This window comes from Hibiscus syriacus, unplaced genomic scaffold, assembly GCF_006381635.1.
Source record: "Hibiscus syriacus cultivar Baekdansim isolate YM2019G1 unplaced genomic scaffold, ASM638163v2 tig00110450_pilon, whole genome shotgun sequence".
In the NCBI taxonomy this organism is placed as follows: domain Eukaryota; kingdom Viridiplantae; phylum Streptophyta; class Magnoliopsida; order Malvales; family Malvaceae; genus Hibiscus; species Hibiscus syriacus.
In genome coordinates, this window is record NW_024062743.1 from 10,366,087 (window position 1) to 10,389,621 (window position 23,535).

Here is a 23,535-nt window from a genome sequence, read left to right on the forward strand (position 1 = left end):
GGGTAAACTTTTCATTTATGTTAAAAATATACATAACTTTTGAAAATTATAATTTAGTCCCTAAACTTTTCTTAAGTTTATACTTTAGCCACCAAGCTTTTAATTTATGCATTTTGGTCACTAACCAAAATTTTAGGGTATTACATTGCACCCCTCATAGTTTAATCCTGGCTCCTTCCTTACAATTAATATATTTTTTGTCACTAGAATTGTTCTTTTCCTTTCAATCAAGTCATTTAACGTTTAGACTTGTTCATGGTGTGAACTAGACTTAAACAGTATATTAATACCATAATATAAATGTTGCATCTGCAGTGTTAATTAACTATTGTCCGTGGTCTTTCTATAACAAAGTAATGAAAACAAAGTGGCACTATATGTTAATTTAACATGCGTAGCAAACTTATCGAATGAATTATTTTATAATTAGAGGAAGGTCATGATTCCTTGATAAATTATCCGAACTGGTTTATTCAAGAGATGTACTTTATTCTAAATTGAAAGAAAGAAACAGAGGTCCGATCTACTCTTAACTTCATGCAGATTAATTCAAACTAATTTGCTTGGCTAGAGCAAAGTTTGTACTGTTTTCATACATATTATATACATATACATGAAGCATTAAACCTTAAATACCCAGTGCCTGGAAGAATTTATTCAGCAATGCAGTCTTCTTACAGTCCCATTTTCCATGTCTGATTGTTGCCAGTATAGGCTCCATCAACTGGCAAGTTGACACCAGATATTCAAATCGCGGTTGATGTCGCGTTTTTGGTCATGTAGTGTTTACCGCAATTGCGGCCATAGCGGGTGCTATTGCGGGTATATTGGGTATATCGGAAGGCAATGCTACCGCTATTTCGCGGGCGCTATCGCAGTCGCGGACCGCTATTTAAAACCGTGGTCGACACCACTTACATATTTGGTGTCATCGCTAGCCAGAAACAGGGCAGCCTTTGCAATATCCTCTGTTTCAAGGATGGCCCCTCTCAACACTCTGTTACTTGAAATCGTCTCCTCGGTCTTTCTCTTATCCGAACCTTCTAACAAGTTCATTAGCAGAGGAGTCGGAATGGCGTGAGGAGAGATGCAATTGACTCGAATCCCGTACTCTCCTAACTCCACGCTCAAGCTCTGAGCCAATCCCACCAGAGCATGCTTTGATGTGTTATACGCATGCGGGATACCTAAGTAAGCCAAAGAAACGACGCTGGCCGTAGAGAGAATGCACCCTTTTCGTGCCGGAATCATCACCCGAGCGGCATGCTTGGCACCCAGGAAAGGACCATACACATTGACATCAAGGACTTTCTTGAAGTTGTCACCATCTGTTTGTGTAGCTCTCAATTCAGCATCACCTATAATGCTAGCATTATTGAACATGATATCAAGCTCTCCGAACTTGGAGACCGCTAAATCCACAGCGTTCCGGACGCTGGTTTCGCATGTCACGTCGCAGTGGACATAGCTTATGATATCTGGGGTTCCGAGTTCTTTGCAGAGAGACTGGCCTAATTCTTCTTGGACATCAACAATAAGGACCTTGGCACCGTGCCTGACAAACAGCCTAGCTATGCTCTCATATGCCACTTGCACCACCGGTTATCAATGCTACCTTTCCTTCTAACCTGCATCAAACCAAATATTGGATTGCGTCGACCGATCGGAGGGTCTAATCAAAAAGGGGAAATAAAAATAAAACAGATCTTTACCTATTAGCTACCGAAGACTCAGCAGAAGTACTCATCATATATAGCTCTCAGCAAAGAAACCTCTCTTCAATATTTGTTGTATATTTCCCTTCTTTTCCATCTTGTATTTATAGTAGCAAAGAGACAATCATACAACAATTATACATAAATTCCACATGCTTAATAATGGGGTATTTATTTATTTATTTATTTATCAGATAGGCTAGCAATCACACATTTCGAACAATTTCAAATCTAAATACGTGTAGAAACATAGTAGTATTATTAATTAATCTTGCATAGATCTGTGAAATATGAATTAGAAAAAACATATTAAGTAATTTGAATCCACACCTCACAGCAGCATCATTCATTCTTAAGAGCCTTAATAGTAGTGGCTCTCTTCTGACTCGATTGGCCCACATGGCATTTCATAGCATTTACCATTTAATTATCTTTCTTCTTGCCACCTACCGGCTTTATCATCCCAGAACAATTTATCTCTCATGGATAGCTGCTTAGTCATAGCCTCGGTCGTGATCTGATTGCCATCAGTGACTACTTTTGCTTCCATCTCAATCCATCCTTCCACCATCTCTCAGTCTTGCAAGGGATGAGAGAATCAGGCCATTCAAGGCTGTCCAGCCATATCACATTCTCCATCACTGCTTAAATTTTGAATACAACTTCTAATCTTAACTCCCCAGTAAACTTAAAATTGTTCTACTTCCTTCAAATCTTATTTGTAAGTTGTACCTCTAATGTTATTTCTCTACATATCAAAGTTTTTGGAGATCGAAATATTCGAAGAAACTCCTATATTGATCAGTGTCTCTGGATATCTATAGTCTCTAGTCAAAAATAATCTCTTTACATGATCAGTGACAAGTTCACATAATCCATCAAAGTCAAATATATTATCTCACAATAATATCTACAAGCTTTACCAACCTACCAATAATCACGGTTTTTTTGTCCCAATACAGCACCTGCCGTTATTATTTGGCCCAATAGGGCACCTCAAAAATTAATTTGGGATCTACGGCATTTTTTACAGTGCATGTGAAACTTGTCACCTCGAGGTGACGAGTTCCATGAGATATTATTTTTATATTCTGGGCCTAATATTTTAATATTTTATGAGGAACTCGTCACCTCAAGGTGACAAATTTCATTAAAAAATATTTTTTTCTTCATATTATTATGTGAATTTAATTTTTTAATGTGGTAGATTATGTGATAAATACGCCACAAAAAAAGTTTTCTAATTTGAGTTGATACATCATTGAAAAGTTTTCAGAAAAGTTTCCGAAAAAGTCAATTATTGCATTATTCCTGCAATAAATGACCTCTGAAAAGTAGTTGCCACGGTGCATTAATTAATCACTGAAAAGTATCTTAAATAATAAATAATTTGGCCTGTTTTAAATACACGTTTTTTTATTTGAAGTGATAATTAAACAATGCAAACTTTTCTGATTTGAGTTCGTATTTGACTGAACAATAGCTGGAAGGGTGCATTATTTTGCCTGAGTTAAAAACAAGTTGTCTTCTTTGAGTTGATATATCACTGAAAAGTTGTTGAAAATGATAATGCACCACTATTTCACCCGTTTTCTGAAAAGTTGTTTGAATTTTACAGTAAATGACCAATAAAATAAACCAACCATTGCATTATTGCTGCAACAAATGACCTATGAAAAGTAGCTAACACGGTGCATTAATTGAGCACTGGAAAGTAACGGAAACAGTGCCTACTGAGATGACATTTCACTGACCAAGCAATGAATGATAACTAATAATGGGTTATATTTGTTTTAAATTGGCACACTTCAGATAAATCTTCACAAGACTTGTTATTTTTACAATTGTATTCAACAAGCAAAAATCAATCTCTCTCTGAAGTTATGGCAAACAAGTTTTTCACAATCGTCTACCAAAATGGCCAAGTTGTTGAAACTGAAGATGGTGTTCAGTTCATGTCGCAAAGTTCTGTGAACATGATGTTCCCGACAGATGTGACTCATGGGCAAATGAAGATGAAAATCGAAAGAAAAATTAGAGCTTTTGTTATGGACAAATCATTTCAGAAACTCCACTCAAATATGGAGCAATCCTGTTCGATGATGATAACAATGTAGTTGTTATGGTTGGCCTTCATCAATCTTTCAGTAATCAAATTATTTAGATTATTACAAAAAATGCAGATGTTCCTACTTCCTCAACTGTTGAATCGGTGACCGCGGAAGAAGGACTATCAGAAGATGTAGACAACCTCGTCAGGCAATTCGATGAAATCCTTGCTGTAACACCCATCTATCGTATACCTTTCCGTACACGATATACATATGTCACATCATTTTTCAAACCCTTCCTCATTTGTAAACCCGTAAAATTTTATTTCTTTTTATAAAACATTTTAATTTACTAATAATAAAACATGCATTAAACTTAAATAGATAACAAAAGAGAAATGTTCACACTTCATCATTTTACATCAGGTTAAATAAAATGATTTTCAGAGCGTTTTTACTAAATCTAATACATGCCAACTAAATACATCAAAAGTAGACATGAATGTCGTATTGTTACTGATGAGGCGACACTTGATTGGTGATGTCTGACGATCTCCTTACTCCGATTATATCAAAACCTACGTGTGAAATCAACACACATTAAGTAATTTATTAGTGAGGCATACTTAACCTTAAGCAAACTTATAAACATAAGTATAGCATAACAATTCTAATATCGAGTAACTTTTTTAAATTTATTATAAACCTTATAAATTTCCACCCTTAATGCTTATAGGGTAATTTACCAATTTTCTATTCATGTTCATTTATTAAAATGCACATATAGTACCTATATGGTAGTTCATCAACTCATGATGAATTCCGTTGGTTGCACATATCGTGCATTTACGGTTATTCATCAACTCATGATGAATTTCGTGGATTTGCACACATAGTGCATGTATGGTTATTCACCAACTTATGATGAATTCTGTGGATTTGCACACATAGTGCTTGTACGGTTATTCATCAACTCATGATGAATTCCGTAGATTTACACACATAGTGCCTGTATGGTTATTCATCAACTCATGATAAATTCCATGGATTTCACACATAGTGCCTAAACAGTTATTCATCAACTCATGATGAATTCCGTGGATTTGCACTTATAGTGCTTGTACGGTTATTCATCAACTCATGATGAATTCTGTGTATTTGTACACATAGTACCTGTACGGTTATTCATCAACTCATGATGAATTTCGTGGATTTGCACACATAGTGCTTGTACAGTTATTCATCAACTCATGATGAATTCCATGGATTTACACACATAGTGCATGTATGGTTATTCATCAACTCATGATAAATTCCATGGATTTGCACACATAGTGCTTGTAGTACACTTAGTACTAATATACCATTACAACATATGTTTTTAACAATATTTATTTATAATTCTTAATGTACATAATAAATGCACTCACCTGGCCTTCCTCGCTATTGTATCCCAAAATGCAAAGCTAATTACTCAGGTACTTTGCCTTTGCCTTTCGTTTTGCTTGACTCGGGAGCTTGATTTCGAACAACTCAAGCATCCATTAAAGACACGTATAATGTCAATTGTTAGTATATTTCTTAACAATTATACTTGAACAATACTCAAAAGTACATATTATTAAATTTCTATAACAATCTCAGCCTATCTTAACATTTCTAGCTCAATAGTATCGATACCCCTATCATGGTATCAATACTACTATATTATGGTATCGATACTTTAATATGGTATCGATATCATTTTTGCATTTTGTTATCAATGATATCAATACCTTCCTTACAGTATCGATACTCCCCTTTCGGTATCAATACTGCTTGCATCAGTATCGATACTACTCACCTGTTTCTTCTCATTTTAAGCCTATAGTATCGGTACTGTTCTATCATTACCGATACCCGTAGCCATATTTTCCATTTTCAACCTGATTATTACCCAAATTTGATCAAATTTCCTTATGTTTGCACCCAACAATACTATTAAACTCTTCTTTGCTTATCCATACTGACTTTCCTTCATTTAGCTTCTTAAAACATCTAAAATCTTCCAAGAACATTTAAATCTAAGAATCACACCACTTTTTCTAACATGTTCATAATCTCATCCAATGCTTCTAATATCTTATTTATATATTTAACAAGTCAAAAATACTAATAAACATCAGTAAAAACTCATATTCTAACATAACATTCAAAAACCCATTTTCTTTAATCTCAAATAACTCATCCATCTCTTAGTTTTGATCTCATTTAATCCTTCCTTAAATCATACTCAATGCTTCAAAAACTAACCAAAAACTAGCAAATTGAAATCTCATCTTTAGTTATGGAGGAGAGTTATCCACGTGAAAGAAGAAGAAGAAGAAGAAAAGAGTTGACTTAAGCTAACTCATTTTTCCCTTATTTCTTTACTTTAATACTTTGTAAAGAATGAATTTTAAATTCATTTTATTCTAAATAACCAAAATGTCCATTTAATCATTGCTTGTTACAATTTAGTCTAAATCATTAATCCAAATTATTTCTCATCTTTTATCATTTAATCACTTCAATCATCAATTTTTAAATCTTTTCAATAAAGTCCCTAATTCGATATTTGGAGCATTACACTTGTTGATTTTAGCAAGGACGATAAAACGTTTGTGCCACTTATGATGGACGATGGCACACCAATAATTGATGAATCTGATATTGTCGATGCTACTTCAGAGGGATAAGCCTTTGATATAGAGGGTGATGTATGTTTCTCGTGGCTAAGCAATGCATAATGCTCCGCCAGTTTGGCATATCCACCAACAACCATGCAAACAGAAAGTTCTCACCCCCAGATGCCTCAATATTATCATGCAGTTGCAATGCATGAGATAAACTATGATGTCATGAGGAATCGTGAGATTCCTTATATGTCCAATATATGCGCAGCCCACTAGGAAACCTCGGATGAAGGACCGACGGAGTTTGGAGTTGGGTCACAGTTTGGGAGTAAGAAGGATGTGCAACTAGCTGTGAATGATTTTTGTATCAAAGCTCATATGGAATTCACTGTTATAGAGTCTGACAATAAGACATATTTTGTCAGATGTATTAACAACAACGTCGGGTGTAAGTGGAGGATATATGTATCATACCTACAACGAAAAATGTTGTGGGAAGTGACAAAGTTCCACAACTAGAACAGTTGCATGTTCAGCTCCTTGACACAAGACCACAAACACTTAGACTCCGATGTCATTTGTGCATACATAAAGATACTGGTGGAGAAAAATCCAAGGATCTCAGTATCAATGATTGTGGCATCAATACGGAATACATTTAGGTATATTCCGTCTTATTACAAGTATTGGATGGCCAAACGCAAAACTATGATACTACTGTACGGTGATTGAGATCAATCGTATAATGAACTTCCACAGCTGTTGCACGCGGTGAAATATTTCATCCTAGACCATTGTTTGCTCCTATACTTATCTTGCAACCACATTTGATGGACAAGTTATCCCTGAGAAGAGAGTTTTCGAAGGCTTGTTATGGGCTTTCAAGTTACAAGTTGAAGGATTTCGTTACTGCAAACAGATGGTCCAAGTGGATATACTTTTCTGTACGACTTATACAAACACATCCTTATGATAGTTGTTGCACAAGATGGTAACAGAAACATCCTCCCCTTTGCCTTTGTCATTATTAAAAATGAGTCTGAGGAAATGTAGAATTTATTTCTGTCAAACTTACGCTCCCATGTTATCACTCAAGATAGGGTTTGTATGATCTCATACCGTTTACCTGGGTTGTTGGCTATAATTGATAGACCAGGAAGTAGGTGGTCGCCTCCGCATACGTTTCCTGCATATTGCATATGCCATATTGCTTTAAATACTATTATGAGGATCAAGAATAAGAAGATAAAGAAAGAGATTATCAGCATGGGTAATTTATTCAGTTTTACATTTATTTTTTGGTCTTGGTCTTCATTTAAAATTATTATACTTACACCTAACTATTTTTCATGCTACGCATTACTACAACCAAGCTTTTGTGCAAGACTAAAAAATTTGAGAAAGTATGGAGAATAGGTGTATCACTTTCCAGCTGAGATACCTGGGGGAAGATGGCACAACTATATGACAATCAAGATCGACGTTACGGTCATATGACAACCAATCTTGCCGAGTGTATTAATTTACTACTAAAAGGGACTAGACATCTTCTAGTGGCAAGTATTGTTCAGGAGACATACTTTAAATTGGGTAAAGTTTGGGTAGACAAAAGTGTCCAAGTAGAGGCAATGCTCAACGAATGTAGAAATTGGGCTCCAGATCTGGAGAAAGCAATGAACAAAAATCAAACTCATGCTACATCAATGTATGTTCGTAATTTCACCAGACTGGAATCTAATTATATTGTCCAAGCACTTGTTCGACCATATGAGGGTGGGACTTCTACTACCTATACTTGTAATTTGAATAGAAGATGGTGTGATTGTGGTCGATTTCAAGCCTTCAGATACTCATACGCTCACGCGGTTGTTACATGTATGTATGTGAATGTAGACCCATACATTTACGCTGATGATTGTTATAGATTGCATACTATGCACAATATATATAGTTGTGAGTTTAAGTATCTCCCGAATGATGCATATTGGCCACCTACTGTCTCTGAAGAATTGTTGCCCAATCTGCAATTACGAAGGAAGTTGAGGGATCATCCTGAATCTAGTCAAATTCATACCGATACAAATTACCCTCAAAGAGAGCAAGGTCTTCCTAAGCTATGTGGCCATTGTAGAGGTGAAGGTCACAATATGAAGCACTCTCCATATCTCCCAAGATATCGAGTAGGCCGATAAATCCTTCGTAATCGTATTCCCATATTGTACAGATTTTACAAATATCAATAATAATTTTTCAGGTTTTTACATATCATATATAATTGCAAACTATAATGTTTAACCAAAGTCAAATTCATACATTTATTTAAAACATTTTTTCAACAAAATAAACATATTTTTCCTCTCAATTATTACATTATTTTTCTTATTCTCATTCATTTCGATGATTCGTTTGTTGCGTTGGCTTGCAAACTCTTCATTCTTGTCCTTCTTATTATTTTTCTTGTCCTTCTTCTTATTCTTCTCGTCCTCTTCCTTTCTTTTCAACTCCTTATGTTGATCAATAATATACTTTATTGATTCTTTCACCTACTCCTCATTTGAAGATGAACTTGAATCCGATTCATCAATATCAGAGTAATCAAACTAAAGATGATCTTTCGAAAATTGTTGAAATATTCTTCCCACAAGTGCATGTTTTGGTTATTCTATAACTCTATCAACTAACCCAACACCTATTTATAGTTAAGATTTGAATTTGAGAAAATGAACTTTGGAACTCATCACATCGAAGTGATGAGTTCCAACGGGTTCTTTTTCAAAACTAAACGGCTATAAATTTTAAACCAAAAGAACTCGACACCTGAACATCTGAATTGGTACCATCATGGTAAAAGATGGACCAACAAATTCAACCATGTTGTTGGTATCGTCTACAAAGATAACTTGGAATATGTTAAGAGGGAGAAGAATGGTGCTCTAAAATCCTTTCTTTTGAAACACATCAACAATTGGGTCAGTAGAGCATACATTAAAGCACTCCTTGGAGTTCCTAAAAAATACTCTTTCCGTCATATTGTTGGTTGTGCTTTTTGATTGTGCGCAGCTTTTCCAAACTATATTCATTCTTCTTCGAGCATCTCCCCAGTTTGTTGAATCTTATTAGGCTTCAGATTTTCGTAAATCGATAATAAGGTCAGCTACCTGATTTTCCAATGGGGATTCATTCCTGCTTTAGCCAGTTGTTTAGCAAAGGAGACCATTCCCCTTTCTTCCTTGCGCCGAGTAGTTGTTTAATTAAACCAAATCTTCTCAAACTAAGATTTGAAGATTGGATCCAGAGATTGATTAGACAATGAAGAGTGGTGTTAGGGATAAAATCCCTGGATGGTAGAGCCTGCATGGTGGCGGGCTGGATGTTGGAGCGGTCGTATGTACACTTGCATAGAGGCTAACTAGAGATTTCATCACGTCTAGTGAAATTGGACATCAGAAAATAATCGATACGGTTATGTGCAGTTTCTCTTTCACCGTACAGAAGGGAATGACAGTGTATATTTATAATCACAAGGGAATGACAATGCATTTTCCATCCTTCTTTACCAAACATGTACAACCTAAACCTATACATTGTGGATGTACAGGTTTAGGTTTCAATGATTGCTTGAAGGAACAGTGGGTGGATGTGGTAAGGTTCGATGGTGAGTGATGGTCGGGTTTGTGAAAAGGTTTGGTTTTCCAGTTGTCGTAACTGGTTTTTGTCCGGGCACGAAATATTATACTTGGCGGGAAAATTGAAGTGAGTAAATGGTTTTGAAAATAATTTGGGAGTCGTCATCGGCCTTTTTGGTTATGTAGGTCGAATACCTAAAAATTATTTTTTAAAAGAGTTTTAAGAAAACATCAATTAAAAAATGAACTGATCTGCGTTTATAACCAAAAATTCATTCTTTTTAATAATAAAAAGGGATTCGTGGTCGGTTACGTTTAGGGAAGGATTAGCACCCCTACAACGCCCAAAATTGGTACTTTATTAACTATAAATTATCTCTATTATTAGAATAAAAAAATTCAAATATATTTAATTCATAATACTTTTATTTCAAATTTATAATTTTAAGAAAATATATTAATATATATAAATAAGAAATTTATTTATTTATAAATATCAGAAAAGAGCTTCTAGGTGCTTTAAAACAGCTCTTTTCTTTGATATAAATAAATAACTAAAAAATTATTTTAATATAGTAAGATATTTATTTATTTAAAAATATTAGAAAAATGCTTCTAGTTGTTTTAAGACAGCTCTTTCCTTCAATATTTAAAAAATAAATAAATATCTAAAATATAAATTAAACATATCTAGTTCATAAATAGGATTTTTATTTCATAGAAAACAAATAAATAAATAAATAAATATTATTTATTATATATATTTATCTGACTAAGATAATAATAATAATTAAAGTAATCATTTAAACATATTGGATTTGAAATGATAATAATACAAATTAAATTGTAATTAAATAGGGACTAAAATATATTAAAATAAATAAAAATATTAAAAATTAAAATTTACAACCCTTATTTATAGTATTATAAAAATATAATTACTAATGATGTAATTAATCCTAATTATTAATAGGTGATTAAAATAATAATCATTAAAATTAAAGGTTCCAACTCGAATGATAAAAAGATCTAAGTGCTAATAATATAATTTAGCCTTATTTAATTAATTCGGATTAAAATGATATTTACTAAACTGTAAAGGACTAAATTAGGTATTTACCCTAAATAAATATATATGCAGATAAGGACTAAAATAAAATAAAATAAAATTAAAGAACCGAATTAAAAAGATTATAAATTGATTTAGTGACTAAAATGTAAAGTTATAAAACTGATGGACTGCGGATGGGGTTTACCCATAGGTGAAATTACACAGATACCCTCACCAAAACGGCATCGTTTTGATGAGGGTATTTATACCCATTTAAGCCGGCCCTAAGGGCCATTTTTCTCACTTCTCTGGTTTTGCTTCTCTCTCTTTAGAGAGAGAAACTCTCGTTTTCTCTCGCCGGAAGAGAAGACCGGCCTCCGTTTCCGGCGCCGATCACCACCGCCGGCCACCGCTCACGGTGGCCGGAACTCCTAAATTACTCTAGAACATAGATCTCTACCTTCTAAGGCCGAATATGGCCTCCGTTTGTCCTAAAAAGCTCTAGATCGTTATAGATCTAAAATAAATCGAAGGTTTTACCTTCGGTTTTACAATAATTCCGGTGGTTCCAGACGGTTTAAAGGCTTCTACAATGGTAAGATGCTCCTTTTCCTCTTCTTTCTGGTTATTGGTTGTTGATTTATTCTCGTATTCTACTCTCTGTTTGGTTGCTCCGTGGCTGTTGGTCTCTATTTTGGCTTGCTGTGGTTATCCATTCCTTTCGTTTTTTTTTCTTTTCTGTTTTCCGGTTTTTCTCTTCTTTTTTTCTTCTTCTTTTTTTTTGCAGGTTCAGTGGTGGCTTTTATAGCCACCACAGTGTACTCCTCAGACCGGTCCCATGGGTAGCATCTTTGGTGAGTCACCAAGCTATGGCAGTGACTCACCATAGAGCTCTGATTTGGTGAGGCAGCTGGCATCTGGAAAGCTCGACGAGGCCGGCGTCGTGGAAGCAGCAGCGTCGGCAGCAACTGGTTGGACCATCTGGAACTGAAGTGTCGGCAAGGCAGCTGGAGGCAGTGGTGGCGCCGCGTGGATGTTCTTGAAGCTTGAAGATGGTGGCCGGGATATAAACCTAGGGTTGTGAAACCCTAGGGCTTCTGGGATCTGGGCCACCGTGTTTGGTTATTGTTGGGCCAGAGTTGTAATCAGGCCCCGATCTTGGGCCTTTGTATATATATATATATATTTATTTAATAATAATGATATATAATAATAATAATAATAATAATAATAATAATAAAAATAGTAAGAAAAAAATTAGTGTTTACAACTGCCCCTCTTTGCTCATTTTTGTGTTAACAAGAATAGAGCAAAGACGAAAAAGACAATAATTTTTTTCATTTAGCTTATTTTGAGTAATATGGAAATGTTGAAAACATTCTGCCCAGAGGTCTTATGAATGACCCTGAGGGTTTGAAAACATCAAAAAGCTCCCGAAGGCTTTTTGGAAACATCATGCACTGAAGGGCTTACAGATGACCCGAAGGCTTTGAAAACATCAAAAAGTTCCCGAAGGCTTTTTGGAAACATCATGCACTGAAGGACTTACAGATGACCCGAAGGCTTTGAAAACATCAAAAAGCTCCCGAAGGCTTTTTGGAAACATCATGCACTGAAGGACTTACAGATGACCCGAAGGCTTTGAAAACATCAAAAAGCTCCCGAAGGCTTTTTTGGAAACATCATGCACTGAAGGACTTACAGATGACCCGAAGGCTTTGAAAACATCAAAAAGCTCCCGAAGGCTTTTTGGAAACATCATGCACTGAAGGACTTACAGATGACCCGAAGGCTTTGAAAACATCAAAAAGCTCCCGAAGGTTATTTTTTTTTTTTGAAACATCATTTTTAACATCATGCACTGAAGGACTTACAGATGACCCTAAGGCTTTGAAAACATCAAAAAGCTCCCGAAGGCTTTTTGGAAACATCATGCACTGAAGGACTTACAGATGACCCGAAGGCTTTGAAAACATCAAAAAGATCCCGAAGGCTTTTTGGAAACATCATGCACTGAAGGACTTACAGATGACCCGAAGGCTTTGAAAACATCAAAAAGCTCCCGAAGGCTTTTTGGAAATATCATGCACTGTAGGACTTACAGATGACCCTAAGGTTTGAAAACATCAAAAAGCTCCCAAAGGCTTTTTGGAAACATCATGCACTGAAGGACTTACAGATGACCCGAAGGCTTTGAAAACATCAAAAAGCTCCCAAAGGCTTTTTGGAAACATCATGCACTGAAGGACTTACAGATGACCCGAAGGCTTTGAAAACATCAAAAAGCTCCCGAAGGCTTTTTGGAAACATCATGCACTGAAGGACTTACAGATGAGGGAAATAGTTTACTGAGTAAAAAACTAAGGAAATCGTTTTCTTACTTTTCAACAATTTCATTTTTAGAAAAGATTGAATGAGAAACTAAGGAAATCGTTTTCTCATTATTTTTTAAAATAACATGTTGATTGGGTAACATGCCCCAATCTCAAAATAATGCTCATTTTTGTGGATTACGTCCATATATTCCTCAGATGTTTGCGTGATTCCTGTATTTACGGTTTTGAATACCTTCTTCTTGTAAGGTATTTCTTACCATGAATCTTCTTATTCTTCCGAAGATCTGTAAAACTTCATTTTTGAATGCACTCAGATGTATCAATGTAATGCATTGTCTATTGTGCAAATGATGTTCTTATGAATGCATGAATGTTGATGCAATCTTTATTTGACTTTAAAGTGGTGAATTTGGTCTTCCTCTAGTTCATCATTTATTGCCACCTCTGGATATCAATATAGCAACTTATGCTATCAAGCTTGCATTTCTGCAGAATCATCTGATCAACTTGTATCTTTACTGTCTTCTTTGCTTCATGAAAGTCTCAGAAGAAATGTGTCATTTGTGGAACTCTTACTGTAGTCAGAACTATGACTTTGATGCCCCATTTTATCTTTGATAAAACCAACCTTCTTTGCTTGGACTTGTGTAGAAATCCAATAAAGCTTTCATCTTTGAAAAGAGAATCTATCATCTTTAAAAAAGGAGTCTATCATCTTTGAAGAGTGTAGATGTAGATATGTCTGACTCATCAGGGATTAATTAGGAGAGTAGAGTCTGTTCCAATTTAACTCTTGAAACATATCATAAGGAAGATTTATTCCAATTCCTTTCATGTCTCCACATATAATCAGATCTCGAATAAGGCAACTTGGACCATATCATGTCGAGATGCTTAACAACAACTTGTCGTTCAACCTTAATTAGCTCCACTACTTTCTTGTTGTCAAAATTTTCAGCTCTCCTTATTGGAAAGAAATCTTCATTATATCTCACTTTTAATCTTGAAGTTGAAGAAGACAGACTTCATCTTGGATCAATAAATGGAAACCATATGATCGCAACATTGGTTCAGCATCAGAATAACAGGTTCGTAAAACATTTGACAGTGCATTCATCCTTTCCTGTGGCTTCTGCTCAGATGTTCGTAAAACATTTGACAATACATTCATACTTTTTTGTGGCTTCTGCCAAGATTTCTCAATCATTGAAGTTCTTTGCCTACTATAAGAGTCATGTATGGAAAGATATCCATAGAATTCTTGATGCTGGGGATGAAACGCACATGATAAACCCAAATAGATGAAAACTCGGTTCAGTCTAGCTGGCAATGATAACCCCAATAATATCGGGAAAAAGCAATATACATGAGCTTCTCTCTTCAATGTCATCAAGTAAATAAAACTGATATGAAAAACAGCTTTGTAACCTCAACAGTATGTTTGAAACTAACTGACATGAATCTCAAAGAAATATTTTCAATTATCACCGACACACAAAAGGCCAAATTCAGATTTCGAGGTCTCGAGGAACTGATCCTTGTATTTGAATGGTCTACAAAGGGACCATCTTTATTCATGCAACCATGATGTAGTTTAACAAAGAACACACTGTCATGTGACACATGGTTTAAGAAGATTGAGTATTTGAAACCATACTTGCTGAATAAATATTTGTTCAACAACAGGACCCTAATGCAACTGCCTGATGAACGAAGCAATTATGTGTAGTCAGATTGACTGTTATTGTTTCACCATTTTCATTCTTCATATCTTTATATCTCATTGGAAATATTTGTTCGAGTCAATGATCTTGACATAGGATAATATGGGCTTTCAACATGCCCCAATATTGGCTAATACAAAAAATACCTCAACATTCTTCATTCTGATTGAAAGGGTTTTCAGCATGCCCCAACATTTTGCTGATATAAATGTTCAGAATACATCAATATTTCTGATTCTAATTGAAATGGGCTTTCAGTCTGCCCCAATATCTGCTTCTGATTCAACTCTCAATGTATGTTTAACTGAAATGTCATGATCCCCACGAGGTCCAATTTTGACAATGAACTATTGTAGGTACTTGTGGCTTTATTCGTGCCCTAAATCTGTTTATCTTGAATACTCTCATTCTGGTGTCACTAAACAGTAATATTGTCAAGTAACTTGAGAAATTCTCTTGATATTGTCACAAACTTAAGAAGTACTCAATCATTCTGACAGAAACGTCTGAGATATGTGTCTTCTGAATGAGGTGACCATTTTCTGTATCTGGAGGGATTTAGTCGGACATAGCAATATAAATAGCTTGGTAATCTGTTCCAGGCTGACACAGTGGCTTATCATCTTTCAGTGAAAGCCATCTCTGAAATATACTTTTATGTGGGAGAGAAACCAATTTATGCAAACAGTAATCTGATGCAATAACAAGACTACATATACAGTGGTACAGGCTCTTGAAAATCTACACCCATGCAACATGTTGATTCTGATAATAACTCATCTGATTATGAAGCGATTTTTTAGGATGATTTCACAGATATTGATAGTTCTTCTGATATCGAGGAAATCCTGAATTCTGATTCTGATGAGGAGAATAAACTGTTATACTTGACAAAAATGGGATTCTCAGAGGCTGAGGCTTCAATAGCCATGGAGATATGTGCTCCAGATTCATCAATTGCAAAGTTGACAGATTTTATATGTGCTGATCCAATGGCTAAGGTTATTGACGCATTTCTTATGGTAGAAGATAGGAAGCCATTATGCAATGATCCCAATTACAAGCAAAGGCGAAACTTGGGCTATGATTTGTGGAAAAGGAAGAAGCAGAGGAAGCTTGAAAAGAAGCTTCTTAATGAAGATGATCATGCAGTTTATCTTTCAATTCCAATGATCGGTTCTGGGGTTCCTACCGAATCATATCAGATAACTCAAAGAACACTTCCAGAAGATGCTATTGGGTCTCCTTATTTCTACTATGAGCAAAATTCATCTTTCAAATCCAATGATTGATTTTGGAGTTCATACCAAATCATATCAGATAACTCAAAGAACACCTCCAGAAGATGCTATGAGCACATTCATCTTCCAAATTCAATGATTGATTCTGTGGTTTCATACCAAACCAGATCAGATAACTCAAAGAACACTTCCAGAAGATGCTATGGGTCTCCTTATTTCTACTATGAGAACGTGGCACTTGCTCCAGTTAATGTTTGGACTGGAATATCACAGTACTTATTCGATGTATAGCCAGAATTTGTAGATTCGAAGCATTTTCATGCTGTTACACTGAAAATAGGCTATATTCATAATCTGCCAATTGAGAACAGATTTCCTCTTATCTTGTTTTCTCCATGCACTATACATGATATTTTTCCATTGACAAAGAAATGATAGTCTTCATGGGATCCAAGAACAAAGTTGAACTGCTTACAAACATGTACAAGAAGTTCCAGATTGACAGAAAGGATCTGTAAGGCTCTTGAAGCTTATGACGATGAGCTACCTTCGAGTGTCCAGAAGTATGTTCTTGATGAATGCCGAAAATGGAATCTGGTATGGGTTGGAAGAAATAAAGTTGTTCCACTTGAACCTGATGAGGTAGAAATGCTTCTAGGTTTCCCTAAAAACCATACATAAGGAGCTGCTAGAGACATGTTCTCTGGTGATATCAATGTCATGTCTCTTTTTTCTTCTGGGATCAATAATGCAGAGGCTGTCTTCTACTGTCTTGGCATATTTTTGAAAACAGATGTGCAAGAACTGAATGATGATCGGTTGGAGCAATTGATGAGTAGATTTGTCGATTTCGACCTTGTTGTCGGTGACATCCAGTGTAACAACCTTACTAGAAGAAATAAACATCATCAGGATGAAATAGAAGATTTTTGCTGGTGCATTTTCTTGCAATGACTGCCACAGTGACTGTCTCTTCGGATGCTCCAAAATACACATTGTCATATCCCACTCTTCCCTAACCATGGAAAGGTTTAGTTGATGGTAAAACTGGTTATCTCAACTTTTGGAATCCTGTACGGCATACAAATGTAGAATTTGTTCCAATGTCTTATTCTGTGCCATAAGTCCTCAAATTCAAATTCAGCAATCTTCTGAAGGACATAATGGGTATCATCTTGACAAAGAAAGTGATCGGCATAGAAGAAGTATCAATGATGTATCAAGACTTGAGCCAACATCACGGTATAACCAGAGTGCAAGTATTGACTTGTTCATTCCCATAATACATCTTACTGGGACCTATATCTCTGTGATGTAATCTGCCAGAAACATGGATTAATGGCTGGGGAAAGTAATTTGTCTGGTGATGCTTATCGAACTCAACATGAGATAAACGATAATCTTTCTTGATGAGCTACTAATAATGTGATAGGGGAGTGTCACAAGTTCAATTCCCCAGACTTTCTGGCTTCTTGGACCATTTGCCTTTAAAAATGTGAAGTGCTTCATTCCTCTGGCCTTGTTTATTCTTTTTTCTACAACAGAGGTAGAATAAGCAACAATTGCTTCAAGGACCTTTCTCATTTGAGACTGTCAGGTTTGAAAATGTTTTTTTCCTCCTTTGTTTGTTGAAGAATGAAAGAATTTTGCAAAGTATTACCCCTTTCAGGTTCACAATGTAATCAAATTATAAACAATGAGTTTAATGAATATCAAATAAATCAACTACACTTTTAAATCATTCAAAAATCATAGTCCTATGGCAAGTGTCAAAACTATTGACTGATTTAAGGTGTAGGTGGATTCTGGTAAAGTAGGTTCTTTCAAGTTGGTTTAGTATGTCACTTCGGGCTTCAACTAACTTGAAGAAATGGTTGTTATGCCCATCTTGTAGAGATGCTTCATGTTTCCCTACTCTCAGGAACGTCTTTGGGATGTGCGGTGCTTTATTAAGAGCTTAAGATCGTCTCTTATGTCATTGTTGCACCATTCATTATTCGAGCCGCTTTTTTTAGGTTTTCAACTGGAATCCTCCTTTGGTTTCAAGATGTTATTTAAAAATTTACATCTTGAACCCCCCCTTTATCATTTTTCATATCATGCATTATAGATTTTTAAAAAAAAATTTGCAAATAAAAAATCAATCTTGAGAGGCGGAATGAATTCTGAAGATATTGTCTTTTACTTAGAAATCCATGTATGATTAAAATGAACTTTTCAGGTACGTAACATAGGTCATGGCTTATGGTTATGAAAGAAAAGAATAAAAAGGCCCAAATAAGTGTTTAAGGGTCATCAAACCAAGGATCAATTCATTCTGATGCCATCAATCTTGTTTTGTTTGACTTGGATCTGCCTTGCTGGGGAATTTTCCATCAACTGGATCCCTCAAGACTGCCAAATTTTGGATTCATTTCCAATTTCTCATATCTTCAGCATTTCTTGCTCTTCTTGTTCGTACTTGATCAACCTTGTAACTTGAGGCTCAATAAGTCACCCATCTTGATTCAATTTTCCTTCTTCTTTTTCCTTTTTGTTTTTTTTTCTTTATTATTTTTTTTCTTTTTTCTCTTTTCTCTTCTTTCTTTGCTGGATGAGTATAATACTTCAACTGCTTTGAGCACCTCCTTTTCCTTTTTCATTTTGGAGATTTTCCATTATTCTTGATTGGATTGATCTTCAAGCACTGTGTATTTGACATACCTTGTAATTCAAAACTTTCTTGACTTCATGGAAACTTGTCTTCGTAATAAAACTGTATTGACAATCTTTATTCTTGTGAGCCAATATCCTTTACCTTGCCCCCCAATGTAGAGGGTGATCCTTGGTTAGGGTTGAATTAGAAGAAAAATTATTCAGGCTCTAATGGGGACAACAAATGATATATATATATATATATATATTAAAGGATAAATGAAACAAAGCCGTTCATCATCTCATACACAGAAACCTTTGTAAAAAGAGGTATCCACAGAGGGATGAATATTCAAGATTAACTTTATTTACATGAAAAAATGTAATTAATGCATGATATATTTATTTCAATCAATCACTTTCCCCTTCTTCTTTGAGTATGCCCTAATCACTCGAAATTATCATCAATGAGTTGGTCCATGATGCCTCATCTTGTCTCTTCTTGCAGTAAAATTCATGAATAGTTGAAAGTTTGGTTCTTTTGAGGTCTTTTGGTTTATGATGGTTTTGTATTTGGAAGGACAAATGTGTGACTTATAAATTCATGTATATGATGGAAGGTAGTATCATCAATCAATCGACTCTACCCGAGAAGGTAAACATCTAGTGTTTGTGTCTCAAAAACAGGTAGAGACATTTCTTCGAAATATTTGTAGTGTCAAGATTTAATTTAAATAATTGGCATTGGATGGGATATTGAAGATATAATTTTACCATTTGCCAATAGATCTATAACTCTTGAAAAATTAAAAGAATATTTAATCTACTTGATACTCAATAATTTCAAGATTAAAATTTGATTCCTTGCTCATAACCATAAAAGCAATACATATTTATTTATTGCACAAAAGGTGGAGGAAGGAAAAAACAAGTTCAAACAGGATGCTGAAAGTAGAAAAGTACTACAATGGTAGATAACACTTCCACTTATTTATTTTATTATGCCTCATTACTCCTATAATGGTATGTAATAGGATCAGGGTTCTTTTCTTCATTTGCCCCCCATTTCTTGATCATTTCTTGTGTCAAAACCCCTTTGTCAACAAGCATCTCAATTTCTTTTAACAGTGTCCTACAATCGCCTGTAGAATGCCCCTTTACCCCCAAGTGGAAATTACAAACACTATCTTGATCATAGCTATGAGCAGAAGGGTTTGATGTCACTTTAGTTGGTCTTGGTGTGATGTATTAACCTTTAACCAAATGAGGATACAAATCTGAAATGGACATTTGGAATACTTCCAAAGTTTTTCTTGATCGCATGACTTTCTTTGGTCGATTCGAATAGTTACTTGCTCTTTTTCTTTTGTAATTACTAAAACTCTGGATGCAACATTCATTCACATGATCGGCTTTTGCTTTTTGATCCCTCGGGCTCTTGGATGTGACTTTTGAGTTTTCTTCACTGATTACATTCTCAATTAAATCTCCACTTGTCACAAGATTTTCGAATTCGTTTGTCGGATTTGCCTGCATTAATTCGAAGAAAGGCGCTGGAAGGGAATCACGAAACATATGTGATATTTCTTCTTCTAACATGGGAGGTTGAACTTGTCCTGCCACTCTTCTCCATCTTAAGGCATATTCTTGAAATCTTTCATTGGTTTTCCTTTTTACTCTTCGAAGATCCATACGTGTTGGAGCTAAGCCTTTAACATACCGATATTGTCCCAAAAATGCATCAGCTAAATCTACCCATTTCTTGATCTGTTCTTGGGTCAACTGATTGTACCAGACTACTGTTGGGTTAACAAGACTATCATGGAAAGAGTAAATTAACAGGTCATCATAATTTAAATATCCTCCCATTTTTCTGCAAAACATTCTCAGGTGGATTAGAGGACAACTTGTGCCATCATATTTCTCAAAATCAGGCATTTTGAATTCATGGGGAATAATCAAATCTGGAACCAAGCTAAGCTCTCTTGCTTCTAATTCTTTGTGGGAAGTATCAACACATTTCATATTTTTGATTACTTCATCCATCTTCTTGAATCTTTCCTCATATTGCGAATAATGAATAAGGCTATTCTTTGGGTTCAATTGGGATGCCCCGGAGGGTTTTACCATTTTCGATTCTTCAATCTGACAGCCTGATTGCTCTTTATCAATTATCTCTTCTTTATCAGATGTCACATACTGAATAATTTGATTTGATCCATCTGGTACTGAATCTGATGTTTCTTTCCTTATATCCGGAGGTAACCCTGTCAATTGTTCTGGCCACTTATCTTGTAGTCCCTTATAAGATTGCTCCATTGTTTTCATGATGACAGTAAAGTAATATGAATGTATGACCTTGGTTTTACTGTTACAAAACCTTTCATTAATTATTAACATGTTTTTATAATTAAAGTACATGACAGTACTTAAATAAAAATGTGAAAAATGCATAAATGGAAAAATAAGAATGCAAAATGTGCAATTCAAAGATATAAAAAGTAAAAATACAAAATGAAAATGCACAGATACAAAATGTAAATGCATGTATGAAAAGGTGTTACTTAAGAGTGATCATCTTAGAACAGATTTCATTGAACACAAAAGCTTCAGTACATCAAACAAAACTTTTACATGTAGAGGACAACTTTCAGTCCTAACTTCAACAAAACTTTACATATAGGGAATAACTTTCCCATTTTCTTCTCTAAAACCAAGTTAGTTTATCAGCTTATGGGCCATATTGCTTGTCTGGACTGTAGCTTCTTCCATGACATTCTGGTGTTCTTTCATCTCCTATGTCAATTCTTGGAGTTGATCATTTTCCTTTGTGAGAGAACATTTGTGTTCAAAAAGTTTTTGGACAAGATCTTCATGTATGTTGCAACTCTTTTTCAGTTTGGTGACCCCTGCTATCCACTCTTCTGGGGTGTTTCCTATACCAGCATTTTGAAAGGCTTGACTGACCTTCTGGAAGTCTTCATGTATGGTTTCCATTTTGGTGCTCAATTTATCGTTTTCAATCTTCAAATGACGTATTTGAGCTTTAAACCTCAGCAAATCTTCTTCTTTTTGGGCGCCCCTACTGATATTCTTACCTTTGAAGACTTTTGGTATTAATCTATCAGGACCCTCGGTTACTAAACTAGGTCGATCATTTACCATAAATTGTAAGGTTCCATGATCTAAAAGACTTTTGACTCGGCGTTTGAAGGCAAGACAATTCTCGATGGTATGTCCTTGAGCTCCGGCATGATATTCACAATGAACGTTGATGTCATACCAATTTGGATACAGAGGTTGGAACGGTTTTATATAATATGGATCCACTTCTCGTGCTTCAAGTAGCTTCTCATACAACTCTTTATATGATATAGGTATAGCATCAATATGAGAACCGCCTTTTGTCTTGAATTGAACCTGAGTTTTAGATATCGGGAGCATACTAAACTTCGATGATTTCAGGTTACATGATTTCTTCTCTTCTCTGGGAGCTTGTACAGTTGTCACCATTTCTTTGATATCTCCAGACGATTTGTGAATACTAATGATGACTGTCTGTAATTTCTCAAATTGGTTAAGAATCGAAGTCCCTTGCATATTTGAGATTGCAGGATTATGTTTATTAAGCTTTCTCTCTTTCTGTGCAGGAATCTCTTCTCTTTTGGCCAAAACAGATATTATATCCATCATCTTGGACATCTTCTCTCTTATTTCTCATATCTCCTCTTGCTCCTTAATGAACACATGATCTCTAGGTGCATAGCTCTCTTCTATCCTCAGAGTTCCCTCGGGATGTCTTTTCTTGGCCGCATCATATTTTGTTTGATCATAGAACTTTTTGTCCATTTATGATTTCTTTCTAATTTGATGAACAGTCTTTTCAGTTAACACCTTTTGGTCATAATCATGTAATGCAAACAAAAGAAAATAATTTAAACAAATTAGATCAAAAATAACATACATGGGAAAATAAGAAAAAATAAAATGGTTAATACCAACTAATTGAAAGAAAAAAATTTATTTATCATGGTATATAATAAATCCTAACCTCATGCTTTCTAGTTCCATGCTTTGTTTTGAAAAATTAACCTAACCGCATGATTTCTAGTTCGCATGCATTTATTCAGGGAGAAAAATAATAAATTAAAAGCTAGAGCTTATTTCTCCTTTGTGTACACCTATGAATAAAGGTTCAGTACTGTCTTAGATTAGGTGAATTTCTAGGGTTTATTATATGCAAAGTTTCAGTTCTAGGAGTAAAGGTACTTGAATTGTCCTTGTTGATGCCCCCTTGGGCTGTCAACCCTCAATCCTAGTCCATTACAGACTTAAACGGATCGAGTTCAATTCGAGGGGATACATTTCTCTATACCTGACACGGAGAATAAATTCTCACGAAGACATAGAGCATATGAACCCCGAAAGTTACTTGCTAGGTCTGACACAGAGAATAAATTCTCACGAAGACGTCGCTTTCACTCCCACTTAAAAGGGACAAAC

General features: G+C 35.2%; 1 pseudogene; it reads right to left on the minus strand.

Moving 5' to 3' along the window:
- Window positions 1-674: 674 nt before the first annotated feature.
- On the minus strand, window positions 675-4,007 carry LOC120126222 (annotated as a pseudogene).
- Between the last annotated feature and the right edge of the window lie 19,528 nt (window positions 4,008-23,535).